The sequence below is a fragment of the Gekko japonicus genome, unplaced genomic scaffold (assembly GCF_001447785.1).
Source record: "Gekko japonicus isolate JY-2015 unplaced genomic scaffold, Gekko_japonicus_V1.1 scaffold203, whole genome shotgun sequence".
NCBI classification, from domain to species: Eukaryota; Metazoa; Chordata; class Lepidosauria; order Squamata; family Gekkonidae; genus Gekko; species Gekko japonicus.
Window position 1 is genome coordinate 173618 of NW_015170280.1, and position 4273 is coordinate 177890.

Consider the following 4273-nt stretch of genomic DNA (forward strand, 5'->3'; position numbering starts at 1 on the left):
AGCCGCATGCAGAGTGCCCAGTCAGGCACACCAGCCCACCGTGGGCCCCCACCCAACCCATACAGCCGGCCGCAGCCCTTTCTTCATGCAACTTGCAGGGCACGAAGGTTTTCCCTATGCTCCGCGGAAGACCCTGTTTCAGAGGACTCGAGAAAGACTCCGTGTTCTTATCCCCCCCACACACACACACACCTTTTTTCTTTCTTTTTCTTTTTTTGCAAAAGCCATTCGCGTCCACCGGCTTTTCCGGGCTGCACCACCGCCTCCTTTACCGAGGGAAGAGACACCCACCTTTCCGCCGAGGAAGAGGCAAGCCCACCGATCTCGGAGGAGGAGAGGCTGCCCGTCGGGAAGGGTGGGAGAATCTCTGCCCCCAATCTCCTGCGGATCCTGCGGGTAAGCGAGGGAAGGCGACGTTGCTGGTGCAGCTGCCGCGATCCGTCTCCGATGCCTCACAAAGACCACCATAGACCACGGCTCGCCCCCTCCCCTCCTTCTCAAACATCTGTGACGTCCTCCGTGCAAGGAAGCCGGGGCTGGTTAACCCTTGCCTTGCGGCGTCAAAGCCCACCCGCTGGGTCTGCCTCTCCGGAGCAGGAGGGGAAAGGGAAAGGGAGGCGAGCCGAGAGCAGAGAGCGACGTGCAGAGAGGTCATCTAGCCGAGCCCCGGCCCCGGACAAACAGCTCTGCTCCCGTCACACCCACCTCTGGTTGAACCCTGAGGTGGGCTGTGTTTGAGCCACAGTCCATGTCATGCCACAGCTTCACTCTGGGCATGTGGTGTAACGAAGCATGTGGTGTCTGGGAGCATAGGCAGCGTTCTTCATCTTCAGACCGGGACCATAACCAATCCCACAACAGTCACAAGGCTGAGTAGACTGCAACCCCGGCACCTCTTCTCTTAGGGGCAAACTTTTTTGCCCAAATTGGAGGCCTCTTGAAAGCCCCATGCAGTGCTCCATGTCAGGGAGACTGGGAATGCGTGGGGTGGCCAATACCAGACTGGGGGGTTTCTCAAAATGGGGAGGGGTGTCTAGGAAGGGGAGGGAGCTCAGTGGGGGAGACAATGCCACATGGCCTGCCTTCCAAGACTGCCATTTCCTCCAGAGGAACTGCTCTCTGTACTTTGGAGATCTGTTGTAATTCTCTGAGAACTCCAGGAGGCTGGTAGAGCATGTATGACCTGGGTTCAAATCCCCCTTCAACCAGTGTGGCCTTGTACCAGATGCCAAGCTTCAGGGCCGGGCTTTCAGAGTGTGTCCCTCTGTGACCCAAGTCCCCTTTTGGAAAGTCCTCTGGACTCGGTTCACAGCCCAAAGGGCTACTGGCACTGCTGACCAGCATTTACAATCAGAAACATCAAGTCCTGTACAGTACAGTACAAGAATAATGGCAAAACAAGTTACCAAGTAGTAGCTCCAGATGGACTTGAGACCTCCTTGCCACTTTTTCCTAAGATCCAGGAGGTCCATAGACCAATGTGATATAATCTAAAGAGTTAAAACACACATACACAGGCTTATTTTGCATAGACATTTTCCTGAGCCCATAAGCAGTGGAAATACTTACAATATGCTTATCGCATATCTATATAATGCTTTATTTTACTGTATCCTGTAGGTTTTATGCCGATCCTGATATCAGCCCCCAGGACAGGGGGAATACAGTCTCTGTGTAATAAGCCATTAAGTCTATTTCAAAACTGCATGATCATGTCTGTCTGGGCAGCTGCAGTGCGCGACTAGAGAGCACAGGAAAAGGGGTGTCAGCAGGGTTGGAGGGCTTGGCCCACTCTTTTTAGTGCATAAGTCATCTGTTTGCAAAGGATGTTCCAGTCAGGGCCAGGCCATCCATTAGGCACACCCAGGGGATCACCTAGGGTGCAAGAGGGGGAGGGGGCCGAAACTAGCCTTATCACCCCCGCACACACAAACACACACACCCCTGTGACACTAGAGTCTACTGCACTGAATAGCAGTTCAGGCAGTGCCCCAGCCCCACTGGGTGCCCCATGGCAAGCCATCTTCCTTCTGTTGGGAGCTTGGGGGCTCTCTCCCTCTTTCAAAACATTTACATTTGCAGAAATACTTATAGGAGCATCAGAAAAGGCAGAAAAACCCAGGGCTGTTTTTGCCTCCCAATCTCTCTACGGGGGGTGAGAAGGGCAGCGGCTTCCCCGTGGCGCGGAGAAGTGGGTCACTTGCCCCAGCTCTGGTGGTGCCATTGTGGGACTCTGTGAGGCATCCACTCAGATTGTGGGGCTCTGTGAGGCATCCACTCAGACTGGTCCCTGTGGCTAGCAGCTCTGAGGGTGTGGCCACCATGGCCGGGACATGTTCCCTGGCTGGGTTCCAATGTGCTCCACAAGGATGATTCCCCATAGCAAAATGGCAAGTGTCATTCCCTGGAGCCACAGGAATGGAAGAAACATCCTCCTGGAGTGGAACCAATGCCTGTGTCATCTAGCATTCAGCCTCCATCCATGGGCCAGCCAGATGCTCTGGCCTTAATGGTGACAGTTTACCCCTGGTCTTTGCTCACGGTATCTGGTATTCAGAGACATACCGGCTCTAAACATGAAGGTTCAATTTCAGCACATTAGTAATATGGCCCATGACTGTGTTGCATGCATTTCAAACCATCTAAAGCTATGGTTCTCATTACCATATTGTGTGGCAATGAGTTCCTTAGGTGTGCAGAAGTACTTTTTTTTTCATAACCTGAACCTGCTGCCAGTCATTGATTGAAATTATAATAAGTGAAGGACAAGGCTTTCTATCTTTTCTCCACCCCATTCACAGTGTTATAAACCACTAGCAAGCCCCCTCCCCCCAGTTTCTACCTGAGCACCAAAGGACCACTCAAGAGGATAGGAAGCAGCCCTATGGTTATGACTTTGAAGACTGCTAGTGATTCTGGAATTATGATGGATATTCCCCCGGAATGAGCACAAGAGCATGAATCATTTGCATCAGTTGGGATTTTGCTGGCTCATCCATTTGGGCGGATGGGGTCCAGAGCTCTCTGAAAAATCTAGGGCAATTGCTTTGCGTGCCGCTACCCAGAGAAGAGGGAAAGCAGAATGTCTTGGCCCCCTTCCCAAAGCAGGAGAGTCCGAGATGACACGCCTCCTGCTCTGGGGGTCAGATTGGAATGCATTGGCCTCCTGAACTAGATTTTTCATTTTAGGCCAGTAGCAATGCAGGTGATGCTGATCGGCTCTGACAACCTAATGTTGCTGATCTCTCCGCGTCTCATGTGAGCTGGCAATGCAGAATGCATCAATTGCCCAATGGCTAGAAAGAAGCTGCATGTGTGAGTGAGTGAGTGTGTGTGTGTGTGTGTAGAATTAATTAGGGTTGCCATGTCTGGACTGGGGAATTCCTGTAGATTTGAGGGTGGGTTTGGGGAGGGGAGGGGAGGGGAGGGGAGGGACCTCAGAAGGGTATAATGCCATAGAGTCCACCCTCCAAAGCAGTCATTTTCTCCTGGGGTTGTCTGTAGATCGACTGTAATAGTGGAATATCTCCAGGTGCCACCTGGAGTTTGGCAACCCTAACAAAGATGGCAGAGCCTGGGAACAGACAGATCCTGAGCCGCTGGCAGGCTGTGAATCTATTGGTCTCAAGAAGCCTTTGCGCTTGGATACTGGATATCTGAAATGATCCTCCAGCAGAAACTCCAGTGTTGGTTTCCAGGGATGAAGTGGACAAAGCAAACCCCACTTTATAGGGTTGCCAGCTCTGGTTTGGGAAACTCCTGGAGATTAGGGGAAGACAGAGTTTGGGGAGGGGAGGGAGCTCAGCAGAAACGTGATGCCACAGAGTCCGCCTCTGAAGCAGCCATTTCTTCCAGGAGAACTGGTCTCTGTAGTCTGGAGATCACTTGTAATTCGAAGAGATCTACGGGCTCCACTTGGAGATTGGTAATCCTAAACCGGACAGATCATCGGTCTCTTTCTGTACCTGAAGTAGGGTTGCCAACCTCCTGGAGATCTCCTGGAATTACAGTTTATCTCCAGACTACAGAGATCAGTTGCCTGGATGAAATGGCTCTTCTGGAAGGTGGACTCTGTGCCATCGTACTTCACTGAAATCCCCCCTCCCAATTCCTGCCATCCCCAGGCTCCACCACCAGATCTCCAGGAATTTCCCAACCTGGTGTTGGCAACCTTAGGTTGAAGTCTGCTACCATATGGGGCAGGAGTGACTCCATGCAGATGTACCACAGGAGGCTCCGAGACAATCTGGAGGGTCTGCAAAGGTGTGCGGTG

General features: G+C 52.3%; 1 protein-coding gene across 3 annotated transcripts in view; it reads right to left on the reverse strand.

Moving 5' to 3' along the window:
* The window catches only part of LOC107115964 (protein FAM49A-like), a 29946-nt gene extending 29609 nt beyond the window's left edge, over nucleotides 1-337 (reverse strand). For all 3 annotated transcript variants that reach the window (XM_015417772.1, XM_015417770.1, XM_015417771.1), the window contains exon 1: nucleotides 292-337. The gene's annotated coding sequence lies outside the window, so the exon portion shown is untranslated. The remainder of the gene's footprint in view (nucleotides 1-291) is intronic.
* Between the last annotated feature and the right edge of the window lie 3936 nt (nucleotides 338-4273).